Below are 15,274 nucleotides of genomic sequence, written 5' to 3'. Positions count from 1 at the left end.
TTTTTACAGAGAAAATTGTCTTGATTAATAAACTCCCGATATCAAGGCGTTCCACTCTCTGACTAGCTTCAACGTTAGGTCAAAAATCCTTGGCAACTGAGGGTCTTTCACTTAAACGATCCTCCGAGCTCATAGATACGGTTACCACGGTGCCTTCCACGGCCATTTGAACTTAGTTGTACGTACCTTGTAACATTTATTCTCCGATAGCACCAGAATGGCAACACTGCAGTTGATATTAAAGTGAACATCCACCAGGAGAGAAGGACTAGTTTTAGTTCTGATTGACTCTACACCTCCGGGTGAAGTCTGTAGCGAGGAAGCCAGCCCTGTAATAAGATACGATCAACTTTTGGATTTAATAAATTCTACGTACATGGAATCCTCATACACGGCCTTAAGAGAACAGAACTCAACAGACGCTTCCTACAACTGAAAAGACTACTCGACAACAGATCAAAACTCACTCTGGACAACAAAAGACTTATATATGTAAGTATATTAAAGCCAGTCTGGGCTTACGGCATCGAACTGTGGGGTTCAACCAAACGCTCAAATCTGCAAAGGATCCAGTCCTTGCAATCTAAAATTCTTCGCTCTATAGTAAACGCTCCTTTCTACGTCACCAATCAAACCATTCACACAGACTTCCTTTCGTCACACAAGTTGCTATAACACGATTCAGAAAATTCCATCTTAACACACAATCTCATCAAAATTCCACTGGTACCAACATCTATCTTCCAGAACATTCCAGACAACACTCCTAGACGTCTTAAAAAACTTGTGGCCTCGAGACCTCTTCTCTAATGTCGAGAGTCAGTAGAAAGTAAAATGTTGTTGGAGTGTTACCACTACTGGTAACTTATATCTTGCTTATTATTTTATATATTATTTTATTTTTTATGATTTAAGGCGCGTCAACATCTAAGGTTATTTGCGCCCGGAGTTTTTTTCAGTGCGCTGCCGGCCTCCGGATAGTGTTCTCTCGTTACAGACAACACTGTTCATTACCGGACATGTTTCAGCGAGGGAATACATAAAATAACTAGATTAAATAGTGTTGGATAGAGATGAATTCTAGCGAATATGGTTTGGAATCTGTTTTCTTCGTACCCACCGCTTTGACAGTTACGAGGGTCGTTTGAAAAGTCCGTGCAAAAATAAAAACTACTTAATTTTTTGGGGTAAACCTTTTTTATTTTTCAACATAGTCTCCTTTTAGGCTTATACACTTCGTCCAACGCTGCTCTAGTTTGTTGATCCCTTCCGAATAATAGGATTTGTCCAAGTCTGAAAAATAGCCATTCGTTTCTGCAATCACCTCCTCGTTTGAATAAAATCTTTTTCCCGCCAGCCATTTCTTCATATTGGGGAACAAATAGTAGTCCGAGGGAGCCAAATCTGGAGAATAGGGGGGATGTGAAACGAGTTGGAACCCTATTTCCATTAATTTTGCGACCACAACTGCTGAGGTGTGAGCTGGTGCGTTGTCGTGATGGAAAAGGACTTTTTTGTGGGCCAATCGTGGGCGTTTTTCTTGCAGCTCGGTTTTCAAACGGTCCAATAACGATGAATATGCACCTGTAATAGTTTCGATGAGGATGAGGATTATTCCTTGCGAATCCCATAAGACAGTCGCCATAATCTTTCCGGCCGAAGGAACGGTCTTCGCCTTTTTTGGCGCAGATTCCCCCTTGGTAACCCATTGTTTAGATTGTTCTTTGGTCTCAGGAGTGTAGTGATGTATTCATGTTTCATCCACAGTGACGAAACGACGCTTAAAGTCCTGCGGATTCTTCTGGAACAGCTGCAAACCGTCCTTGCAACACTTCACACGATTTCGTTTTTGGTCAAGCGTGAGCAATCGCGGCACCCATCTTGCGGATAGCTTTGTCATGTCCAAATGTTGATGCAAAATATTATGTACCCGTTCATTCGAGATGCCCACAGCACTAGCAATCTCACGCATCTTCACTCTTCAGTCATCCATCACCATATCATGGATTTTATCAATGATTTCTGGAGTAGTAACCTCAACAGGGCGTCCAGAACGTTCAGCGTCACTTGTGCCCATATGGCCACTCCGAAAATTTTGAAACCACTTATAAACTGTTCTAATCGAAGGTGCAGAGTCACCATAATGTTTATCAAGCTTCTCTTTAGTCTCCTGAGGCGTTTTGCCTTTCATAAAGTAGTGTTTAATCAACACACGAAATTCTTTTTCGTCCATTTTTTGAAAATCACTCGACTTCCTCGATTCAAACGAATGCCAAACACAAAGAAATAGACCGATCTGGCTGAAACTTGGTGTGTGTTCTTCCAAGAGATGCTACTAACACTAACTAAACATAACCTCGATACGCGCCAGTAGTGCTTTCTCTCTGACTTTGCACGGACTTTTCAAACGACCCTCGTATATCCCTTTTTTTCTTGTTAACAGGGTATATTTAGAATGTTCTATGAATTCGGAGCTCTGTGAGATTTGCACAGATAAGTTCTAAGCAACAGCAAATCAATACCACTAGAGAGGGAAGGGATTAGCTATGCGTTTAGCGTATTGGATTCCCACGCGGAGGTCCCGGGTTCAAATCCAGCTGTTGGCCCCTTAGATTTTCTCTTCCTAGAAGCTTCTTGCAGCTCACATGTCCGGTGATACGACAGTGAAAAAAGCTAGGGGCGCCAATAACCTCAGATGTAAATTATTAAATTTATTAAATTATTAAATTAAAAAAAATAAATAAATAAAACATTAGATATCTTAAGCTCTAAGAATTTAGCGCCCTTGAAATATTTATATATCCATTTTTAATTTAAGACATTTTCGAATGTATTGATACATTAATTGTGAAATAATTTATATATTGTTTACTTATAAATTTGTAGTAATATAATTCCTCTGCAAAGACCCTGAAATTTGCTGAAATTTCTGAAAAAGTTTATTTTAAATTATTTATTTCGTATTTATTTTCAATTAAAACTGTCCGGTAGGACAGTTGAATAAGGTGTGATCGTCAAAAAGTGCACAGAAAAAGCGTAACGTTGAAAAACACCCAACTTTGACAATTCTTTTCTCTTTTTCTATAAGATAAAATTCCCAAATTTTCTTTAAAATATAGGGCAAACCCTCTTTTATAACTGTAATTTTTTTTTTTTCCAACAACCCAGATCTGATAGATTTTGAGAAACAAAGTTGCTGAAAATGAGCAAAAACGGCATTTTCAGAAATTGGTCTTGTTGTTACCTTTTTTGTAAACAACGTAGCGCCTAAACGCGAGAACCGATTTTCATGAATGAGGTGTCATTCGATTTGGAATTTGATGTAGATGTGCCTTTTGGGGGTCTCGACGCTGTACATCGAATGGGAGAGGAGTTAGCCCCCTTTATGCAAGGCCCCCTCTAAAATTATTATTACTAATAACTCTGTAAATCTTGGCCCGATTTTGAAAGAATTTGGTAGGATGATAGAGTTAGGGCTCCCCTACATACCATTAGAGCGACGTTCTGCTCTTACACCTATTAAGGGGAAGTGTAGCAATCGTTTCAAATTATTTGTGTACCTTTAATCAACCCTTATACTCAACTTTTAAACTGTAAGTTTTTGTTAAAGATTACTTCTCAGTACGTTGAAATTATTCATTGAGCTTTTTCATGGACGATAACGGAACCATAAAAAAATAGTAAGAACAATAATTAAACAAGCATAATTGCAAAGTACTTTTTACTTTTTTTTTTGAACTTCATGTAAAATGACAATAAGAGATTAGTTATAGAGAGAAATAGAAGCTAACTGAGAGAAGACATAATTTAGATGATATCTAAAAACGTTGGCGCGGAAGGCAGCGAAACCCTCTCTCTCAATAAAGCCTAGGCGAAGAGGGATGTCAAATGAGGTCACAGAAAGATATAGATTATGTAGGCTTTGCATTCAACTCCACCTTCCTTTTCATATCTTTCCTTCTCATCATGACGCTACAAAATTTATTACATAATTTGGTCTTTACAACTCAAAATTGAAGATTATATAAATAATTATTGTTGCGATAACTAAAGAGGAAAAAGGGGAAGCAACACAAAAATTAATTAATTTTTTTTAATTAAAACCATGTTCATATCCAAGCTTTGTTAATACCATCGAAAGAACAAAAAAAGTAAGTTTTAGGAGAGTTTAAACTGGATCCAAGGTAGAATATGATGACGCTTTATAACAATATTTTGGAGCATTTCTTTGCTTGGAATTATTTCAATGATGTATGAGGTATATCCGAACAATAATTTTAAAACACTCCAGGAAATGATTGGCATAGCGAGTAGTTAAAAAAGTGCCCGCTAGATGCCTCTAGAGAAAGCTCGAAACAACACAAATAAGTTCCCGCAATCTCGTTTTACCTATTTTTGGGCTTCATGGCTCAATTGTAAAGGTAAATTGAAAAAGCTTTGCCCTTCTAGATGTCGCTTCTGATAATATCTTCCAAACAACTATTCATTCACGTGCCCAAATTCTATAAAGATAAAAATTTATGGACCTTGGAAGGAATTTTGGATCATTAGTACGTCAAATACAAAGTCCAAAACAGTTCGATAGTTGACACTGAAGAGCACTTTTCTGAAAGATAATAACTTGCTGGAAGATTTTTAAAAGTTAACAAGCATCGCTAGAGAAAGAAGCAAGGTAACTGATTGTACAATACAGTTTGCTTGGCTGTGAATTGTAGTGATTAGTTAGGTACAATTTTATTGTTATCTTATTAAAACTATCCGGTAAGACAGTTGTATAAGGGTTGATCGTCAAAAACTGCACGAAAAAGCGTAACGTTGAAAAACACCCAACTTTGATAATTTTTTTTTCTCTTTTTCTAAAAAAGATAAAATTCCCAAATTTTCTTTAGAATATTGTGCAAATCCTCCTTTGTAACTGTATTCTTTTGCAATAACATAAATTAAATAGATTTGGAGAAATACGTGTCTGAAAATGGGCAAAAACGGCATTTTCAAAAAATGGTTGTTCTTGTTATTATTACCTTTTTTGTAAACAACGTAGCGCCTAAACGCGTGAACCGATTTTCATGAATTAGTTTCGATGATATAAGATTATTTATTCTATATAGTATTATTAATAAGGAGCGGTTTGGTCTAGTGGTCAAGAGCTTCGCTTTGTAAGTGAGAGATCCCTAGTTCGAATCCCGTGAATGACTACTTTTTGTTTGTTAGAAAAAATTGTTTACAGTAAAGTATGTTTGCTAGTCGCCTCCGTCCACGACACCTAATTGGTAGTTGGACGTAAAGCCCCGCCCGGAAAAATGGGTGACTTTACTTTATGTGTTTAGTAAAGTGGTGCCTATTTTTTCAGGCGGGGCTTAACGTCCAACTACCAATTAGGTGTCGTGGACGGAGGCGACTAGCAAACATACTTTACTGTAAAATTTCTTTTATTAACCATTAAATAAAATCCAACGCCTAAGACCGGGAATCGAACCCAGTACCACAATAATCATTTATTATTTGGGAAATTTCTTATAAATATAAAAAGCTATGATTGAACCAAGTGCTTTGACACGCAAATTCAAGATATTTCCAAAAAGTGGAGTTAATCGATTTGTGCATTGAAAGGCTCATATAGAATGCAGTGAATGGCTCAAAATATAAGACAGCACCGGAAGAAAAGCTATTTGCGACCACTGAAGAAACGAAACTAATGAAAAGAAAGAAGCCTTTATCGTTATTTGGAAATGTTTTTTAAAGCTTCTTTGTTATGACGTCTAATAGTTAGAAAAAAATACGACTACAAGAAGAAGAGTTCTTTGAAGATTATTCAAAAGAAATAAATTTCCCAAGTTGAACAATAATTATTTCTTTTTATTTTGTACAAAACATTACTAATTAATATTTTACTATTTAAAGAAAAGATTTCGCTAGCTTAAATCGATTTACTGTGATCAAAAATGCAGTGAAATCAACATATCTGTTTCTATTCAAAATTTACACCCTTACAAACATTTTTTGCATTAAGAATTTCATAATTTATAATTTTGTTAATAACAAGTCGTTTATGAGTTAAAAGTAGTGCATAGGATCATCACATATTTCCCTCTATAATAACGTTGAACAAGAGACCCGAGTTTAAAATTTAAAAAATAATAAATTAAACTGAAGTTAGGTGGTGCGTAAAAGATGGAAACAGGTCCAGCGGATATACCCCATTTATCTTAAGGTTTTTTCCAACGGGATTAACCCAAATGATGACAAAAGATGTAACAACTTTGTATATAACAACGAGAGAAGAATAGAAGAGTCTAAAATTAAACTGTTAATCACTCTGTTACGTTGTCAATTTGTCTAGACGATTATAATTGTCTATCTAGTTCTGTAGTTAACATTTACAAATTCTTGGTGTTATTTTTTTAGATCCTAAACTAGTCATTTCAAGTTTATAATTCTAGTTTCTTTGATAAGTAAGTAAGTAAGTGCCTATTTTTTCAGGCAGGCTTTACGTCTAACTACCAATCAGGTATCGTGGACGGAGGCGGCTAGCAAACATACTTTACTGCAAATTTCTTTTAACCATTAAATAAAATCCAAGGCCTAAAGACCAGGAATCGAACCCAGTACCACAATATTAGCTTCGCAGGTCTCGCCTCTAACCGCTCGGCTACCGTGGCGCCTAGTTTATTTTTTTGGCATTGGCTTTCGCCATACATCCAGCATCGTCTAGGTGCTTATCACTAGAATATTACTCACTCTCCATTCTTACTTATATTCGCTTCACACATTCATCCCTCTACTATATACAACTATTTACATAAACTACAGCTAATGAGTGGATCAGTACTCTATATTCCTGCCATCCTTATAGCTTAACCAAAATTAAAATCACGTAATCCTTCTCTAAGCATTTTCTTCCATTCATTCTAATTCGGCTATAGCTTTTAAATACATTCATATTTCATTGCTTGCTCTGCTATCGACTTAAGCACATAAATGTTGGTGGAAAATATTGTGTCTTCGTAGCGAAATGGTGTATCTAAATACCTGTGTATGTCGTGAAGCATTCGTTTCCTTTCTACTACATAACGTGGACATATCATTATTATATTTTTGAAATCCTCCTCCTCATTGCAATCTACGCCTAGTTCATTTGATAATAATTATATTTCTTTAAATAAATTCCGTTCGCGCAATTCGAAAAGCAAAAAATTAATTGGCTATTCTAACATACATCAAATAATCAAACAGCTACACCAAACCAGACCCAACTATAATGTTGCCCTAATGTATTAATGCGTTCTGCAAGCATCCAGTAAAAAAACTTCTGGGTTGTACCGATAAAAGGATATTTACTGCCGGGGGTACAGGACTTTTCATAAATAGATCCGCCATTACAGTCCACTTTGGTTTTATAATCCACTAGCTGCAGTTCTAAACTACCAGATTTACTGGTACACACTGAGTATCTACAGAAAACGAAGTTTTTAACTGATGATTTATTATCTATATATTCTATTTTTTAATCAAAGATTTTTGTTTTGTTTTTAAACCTTAATTGAGTTCATAATTGAATTTGTAGAGTCTTCTTTGAAAATGAGAAATAAGATGGAAGACAAAAGTCATATGAAAAAAATACTGGGCAAAGCTTAGATCGAAAAAATTATAAATAATTTTTATTTATTTTTTCAACAAAGATCGACCAAAAACAAAACTAACAGTTCAATTGTTAGTTCACAAATTAATCCTAAAATTTCTAAAAGAAGCTGTAGTTTTTTCACAATTTTCTTTATAATAGGAAATGCTCTCTTTGTATTCCACTTATCGGGAAAATTCCATTACCTGAGAAAACAGATTATTCGCTACTTTGAGGTGCTCCGAACATAAATAAATAAACGGAAGAAGATCAGACCGAAACATGTTTCCGCTTTTTATTAAAAAGCTCGGTCAATAAAGCCGGAAGTACTGCTCAATATAATTCGTTTTAATGCCAACCAAAAATGGAAGTAGTCGATGAATTCCAAGCCCAACGAAGGGGCACTATCTGTTCTTTTTTTCTTTCACACAACCTACTTTGCGGAATTGGAGACTCTGAAGTAAGCAGAAACCCGTGGGTCAATTCTCAAGCTGGTAAAGCTATTCTATTGGGTTGTCCGGAAAATAATGCAGGATTATGGTTTTAAAAGATGATTTATAACTGTTTTTATTAATCAAAATAGTCTCCATTACTTTCTATACATTTCTGCCAACGTGTGGGTAACTTTTCCATAACCTCTGTACAGAATTAGGAATCCTTAGAATTCAGGAAACGTATTTTCTAATGTTCTTTGGTCTATAAATTTTTTATTTTGTAAATAGCGGTCCAGGTGTCTTAAAAAAAAATGGTAATCAGTAAGCGAGAGGTCCGGTGAGTAGGGCGGGTGTGGCAGAGTCTCATAGCCAAGCTCCAACAATTCACGGGAAGTTAAACATGAGATATGTGGCCGAGCGTTGTCATGCAATAAGAATGGGGCCCCTTTTGATTGACTTAAGATGGTTTCATTATTGCCAGTTTCTGATGCATTACGTCAATTTGGTTACAATACGATTCGGCATTGATGGTTTGGCCAGGATTCAAGAAGCTGTAATGAAGCAGACCAAACAGTAACCATCACCTTTTTTTTTTTTGGATGATTTTTGGAGGCTTTGGAAAATGTCGTACTGCTTCTCCTTTGTCAAGCCACTGTCTAGAGCGTCTGCAGTTGTAGAGGATCCACTTTTCATCGCAAGTCACAATTCTGGAGACAGAAAAGAATTGCTGTTGTTTCGGCAAAGAAGTTGCAGCACAAATTTCATACCGGCTGATCTTTTTGGCGGTCGTTTTAATGTGTGAGGAACCCAACTTTCAAGCTTTTTCACCTTCCCAATCGCCTTGAGATGGTCATTGACGGTTGATTTGCTGACTTTGAGTTTCCCAGTCAGTTTTTCTGGGATTTTCTCCCACCAAAGCTCGGAGAACATCGTCATCAAGGGCAGAACTTCTTCCACGGCCTTCTTTGTCTTCAAGGCTTAAGTCTCCCTCTTGAAATCTCTGGAACCACCGTTGAACAGTGCACTCCCTTATACTGCCTTTGCCCCAGACATCGTGGATATTTCAGGCCGTTTGGGCCCCGTTCCGGCCGAGTTTGAACTCGTAAAACAAAATTATGCGAAAATCACGCTTTGACATCTTAGTAAAGACTGAATTATTTCCAAGTAGCAAAATGTTATAGAGGTAACATTTTTGTTTGAAAGAGGATTAATAAGTGTTTACATTTATAAAAGTCAAAAGTCCAACAAACATAAACAGTTTACTATTTGGAGGGGTATTTTAAATAAAACATAAAATCCTGCATTATTTTCTCGTATTATAAATCTATTACCAGGGTCATAATGATTACAACAAAAATCGGACCAGAGTTCTATTTTTTTACCCTTACATTGTGAAACAGTTACAAATATTTCATTACTTCAAAATTAAATTAAAGGGTAAAGTGCCCAAATTTCGACCCTGCGCCTAATTTCGTCTCCCTATTTAAAGCAGTCGCCAAGTATTGCACACTAATGACAATTTTAAGAAAGCTACATTGAGGCAGCAGTAATCGTTTGGAAACATCAACTCGGGGTACGGTTCATGTCCAGCCGAGTTTTGAAGTGTTATATTTTTAGTTATATTTGGTAGTGTTTCAAAACGTATTCCAGTCTTTTAAAGGTTCGTTAAAATATTGATGATGCTTCACACATTGTCTTTATTTTGAAATTCTTCATCGAAACGCCAGTTCATTCATGTGTTGTTTCTATAGTGGTAGCCATCTTTAAAAATGTAATTGTTCCTAATTCCGTCCCTTTAAGTAGTCAAACATTATTTTTATTTCATATTTAAAAAGTTATAGAATACAGTTGATTATTTGCTTTCGATTTAGATGGCAAACGTAAGCAATTGAATCCTAAGGCGATGGTAGAAGCATGAAGGCGGTGAGAAAAAAAGAAATGGGATACAAAACGGCAGCAAAGACATTCCAAGTTCCAAGAGCAACGCTGAAGGATTATGTCCAATCCTCATTAGAACCAGAGGAAATGGTTAATAGTCATCGAGCAAAAGCTTGCAGAATACTGCCTGACAATAGGAAAAACTTCTACGGGTTAACTGTCGGAGACTTGCTTCGTATGGCGTTTCAGTTAGCTAAGAAGAACAAAAACTGCTTAAGAGAAGGATCATCCATTTCGCCCAGCTAAGATACTCATTCTGCAAACTTACATGTTTTAGTTGTCGGCTAAATTTATTTTTATTTTTTTAGAAAGAAATGGGTATCCTGAAGGATAAAATAAATAGATAAATTGCATTTGGATTGAAGCTATTAAATTTTAATTATAGCCACATAATTCATTACCCGCATATAGTAAGATATGAAATTACAATTATTACTTCACGTATGACCAATGACCCAATAAAAACTTAAACACAGCGTTTTCTCCTGTTACTATTTAAAATTTAATATAACCAAAATAATACAAAAGGGAATATATATGAATAATGTTAGATAATTAAAGTAGAACATAAAAGAGATATTGAATCCATTGTCATGCTAATAGAAGAACTCCTGCATATCTCTGGATTCCTATTTACATACCTACATACAATTTCATTTCTTTAATAACTGTTATCGTTTTTTTTCAAATAATTAACTGTACATTAAATTTACATTATCCTCAAGACCGAAATTCTTTTTAAAGAGCAATGAAAAGACTTCATTTATCAATATGTCTACCCTGTTCAACTATTCTGGTTTTAATTTTCAAGTTTGCATTTAGCTCGTTTTGGCTACATTCAGCTTTTTATTTGAAGGGACCTGCTGAAAACTTTTAGCATCCAATGATATAACGACTAGCCCAGCTGAGAACTACCTGCAATTACGTAATTGCTGGAAAATCCGAGATTTGAGACTTGCGCTGGAGAATTTGTGGAAGAGGTTCTATCGTCCACCTCTATTAAGAACAGCTACCACTTCTATAAAAATTCAGGGCCCTTAGATTTGAAAAAAAATTTGTGCATCCTTGGCTCAAGATATTGTTCTTTTTTTTTAAGGGTATTCTAGCTTGTGGCTCCCCTACTATGTTAGATGTCGCTCGATATTTCCTCTCATTGCAGTGGGAAATTCAATGCTACCAACCTTCACAACATCCCCAATATCTTCACTGACTCGCAATAGATAATTGTTGAGTTGAATAATTGTTTTTTGAACTTTCTGCTATTCTCTGATGATATTGGATTGATGAGAGTTTTAGGTTACGTGAGATGAAATTGTTTGCACAGTTAGATGTTTTGAAATAGAGGTTGGTTAGAGAAAAAGTTGGCAACACTGACTTCCTCACAAACCAAACACATATCACGCACAGACCGATTACACTCAGTCTATGAGCAGACGAAGGCAGAAGACACACCAACCCTTTAAAGATGGAAAATATTACATTGTAAATTAGGTAAATATTTTTGTAAATTACGTCACATTTGAACAGTTTTAATTTCTCGCCAAATATTTAAAACTTTTATGATTGGTAATTCTCTCCACATTTTGTGGTAGACCTGTTGTATAATTGACAGAGTTTCCCTTCGTTTTCATTGTTTGTAAAGTCAGAATTGAGGAATGTTATATTTTGTAAGGTGGAAGTAAAATTTTTGTTGCAGCTTTGGAAGTGTATTGTGAAGATTGTAGTGGACAAGGTGTAAGTATTGTTAGTCCATATTACCATTTGGAATTCGTATTTTTAAATCTAATATTTACAAAAGTCTATTTGCTTGCAAAAAGTGTTGGATATTATATTTTCTTTTATGGAAGGAGAGGGGGCACATTTCAAAATCACATTTAAAATGTGCTCTACCGACCCTTTTTTGTTTAATCGCAGAGAAGAGGAAAGTGGTCCGAATCTACATTAAGAAGCGCAACAAACCGAATATTTTGTTCAAACTTCCTGAACCCATCACACTTCGGGTACAACATCCCGAACTGAGTCATTCTTGATTTTTGAACTAGATTTCAGTGGTTTAAAAGAGCAAGTAATGTATTAGTGAGAGAAATAACTGATAGAAGGTAGATTCAGAGTAAAGTAATATCATTTCTTTCTATGTTATATTGTGTTCAAAGGTACCCCACCAGTGGAGCAGATATTAACATTTGACACAAAATGTTTAATTAAAAAAAATATGGATATGTATGTAAAGTACCAACTGTTTATTGATATAGATCTGCTAAGAAGACTTGAAAGTTGTAGAAAACAAAATAAAAAGGTCCAATAATACGATTCTGGGCACTCTGCAACAGAAAATGTAAATTCTGTTCAAATGTGGCCCCCTCTGCCCTATGCATATATGAGTTCTGTATATTATTTTTTCACAGATAATAATTTAGTGTTATAAAATTAGAGCTGATTTTTTTTTGGTTAGGAGGTTACACGAATTTAAATAGGGAACAATGAATGACACAAAATGTTTCACAGTTCATTATCATTTTATATAGCACACAAATACACTCTATAACCTCTCACGCTCAAGTCAGCAAGTGCAACGTGAGACGGAAACATAGTTGAAGTCAAATCATAGTCTTCTACTCCTAAGAAGGATAAAATCATTGATATTATCGATCAATGCGGATCTTAACCATTTTTTCGACAATTTACTTTACAGAAGCTCAACACTACGTTACAAGCCGCCAGAAATCAGTACCATATTTCCTGCAACAACCTAATTTTTTAAGATCGTATCGTACCTAAGAATATTGTTGGGTAAAAATATAAGCTGCACTATCGCGGTAAATTTACAAATCACGGCCTGCACGTCCAGAAATTGTATTTTGTTACTGACTATTATTAAAACTCTTTCAAGAGGCTGCCAAATATTGTAATAGGAGGTACACAATATTTTTAAATTTAAAGACAATAGATGAATAGGAGTAAAGATTTATAAAATAAGAATCAGGTGAATTTATTACGCTAAAACATATTGGTTAAACATACGGGCAAAATTTAGATGGCTCAGAATAGTATACTTAATAGATTTTAGATTAAAAATTAAGTAACCAATAACATATAGAATAATGAATAAAACTAGAATAGTATCAAATAAAAGTGTAATTTGATATAACTCAAGTTCGACTATATCTCCCATCTTAAAAGGACTTTTCCCCATCTCTTCTAAATAGGCCTAGTAGGGAGTAACACCTGCATGATGAATATAGATATGTGAGATGACATGGCGCGATCCCGTAACACTCAAAATACTTGAAAAGCCAGAGTATTACCTTTAAAAATAAGTTCCTTTAATTTTTGGTTTGTAGTAACAAGTTTTTGCAAATACTGTTCTGGCTAATGGCTTTTTGATTAATTTCACAAATAGACCCGAACATTTTTCTTTTTTCTGTAAATACACCAAATTACTCAGGAATATCAGGCCACTGAAACCTGGCCCTTTCTAGAGCAATCAATAAATCTTTGATTACAAATTGTATTCATGGAATAGAAGCAAAGAATTCACGGTACCCATATGTTTCGCGGAACACATTGTCTAAAAGGGGTAGTCCCAAAATAATTATTAATATATAGCTAAGAAAACCATTAAAATGTTTTAGGAAACGCATTTCGACTACTTTGATTGCGACTATATAGTTTTTCGTGCAAAAAAGACAACAGCAAACTAAGAAAAAGAAAGCGCTACACAGAAGAAAACAGCGATGAATAGTCTCAAGAGAGGTACGCCGTTAGAATAAAAATTAATATATGGCGGTAAATGTTGCATAACTTGTGGTTATAATGTACTAAATTCATTAGATTGGTGGAAAATGCTTTTAAAAAGTAAAATCAAAACTCATAGTAGACTTTAATATACCAGTTTTTATAAAATTAAATAGTTTCAACGTACATTAATTCTTATATAAAGTAAAGTAAAGTAATTGACTATTTTTTCAGGCGGGCTTTACGTCCAACTACCAATTATGTGTCGTGTACGCAGGCGACTAGCAAACATACTTTACAGTAAATTTCTTTTATTAACCATTAAACGAAATCCAAGGCCCAAGACCGGGAATCGAATCCAGTACCATAATACATATTAGCTTTGCAGGTTTCGCCTCTAACCGCTCGGCTTCCGTGGCGCCTTAATTCTTATATAAATCACTTTAATAGAAAGAATCACTAAAATTGTTAACTTATAATTTTAAAAATTTTCTTTTTTATACATTGCAGGTCAATGCAATTTGAAAATCTGTGAAAAAATTTGTTCGTTTTTTTTTTTTTAAATTAAAGTATTAAAACGAACATTTTTACTTTATAATTACTGCTTTAACGATTCTTTATTCTTAGAATATTTCGAATACAAAAAGGCAAATACATTCTTTAAATCGGGGTCAATGGAATATCTTTAAAAGGAGAGTCCATTTAAGTTGGTTGTTAAATTCTAACTCAACTAAGATTTACTTTCGACGAAAAATTTAAAAAAACAAACTTCAACGATTAAAAAAAAAGTAGACAAACATTTACTATCTCTTTTTTCGAATATAATAAAATTTAAAAAATAATAAACGATAATTTCCTCTTTACGAGCTCATGAAATAAATTTTCATCAGATAATTTAAATTTAGTCTTAAATAATTCTTTAAGCAAATTAATTTATAATTAATTATTTCAAGTGTGTGAAAGTAATTATGATAGATTGACTTCAATAAAGATTATTAACAAATAAATTATATGTGGAATAACATTTAAAGCCAATTTAGTTACTAGTATATTTTCTTCTACGACAGTAGCATCTAATAAAATTAGAAATTACACATAAGTTTATTAATATCTATTTTTTCATTTTGATTAACTTTAAGAAATGTTGGCATCTCTTGACTTCATTTTTATTTCTTAGTAATATACTCGTAAAATAAAAAAAATGAAATCTAATTTGCTGTAAAGTTAACATACCAAAATCTGTATTGAACAATCACTTCAAATATATTATTAAATGTTTAAAAAACGTGGTATACGTGACAAATTTTAGAACGTTTTCTTTCCACATTCTTAATAATTTTTTCGTAGCATCTAATACAACTAAGTTGTCCATTCAAATATCATTTAAATGGCAGAATAAATATTTTTATTAAAAAACTATATCAAGATTTATCTTTGAGTAAAATGAAATAAGAACGCTATTAATTTATTTTAAATACTTGTAACATATAAATCATTTTAATGACATAAAGGATAACATGTATAGTTTTTGCATTGGCTTCTAATACAT

The 15,274-nt window shown here is 34.2% G+C and overlaps 1 protein-coding gene across 8 annotated transcripts in view; it reads right to left on the bottom strand.

Moving 5' to 3' along the window:
• Tomosyn (syntaxin-binding protein tomosyn) overlaps positions 1-15,274 on the bottom strand; it is a 476,946-nt gene that overhangs the window by 461,219 nt on the left and 453 nt on the right. The window lies entirely within an intron of this gene.

This window comes from Rhodnius prolixus, unplaced genomic scaffold, assembly GCF_049639745.1.
Source record: "Rhodnius prolixus isolate KJV_2025 unplaced genomic scaffold, Rpr scaffold_3, whole genome shotgun sequence".
Lineage (NCBI taxonomy): Eukaryota > Metazoa > Arthropoda > Insecta > Hemiptera > Reduviidae > Rhodnius > Rhodnius prolixus.
Note: the sequence above shows the minus strand (reverse complement) of the source record. Positions and strands in the feature narration are given on the sequence as shown.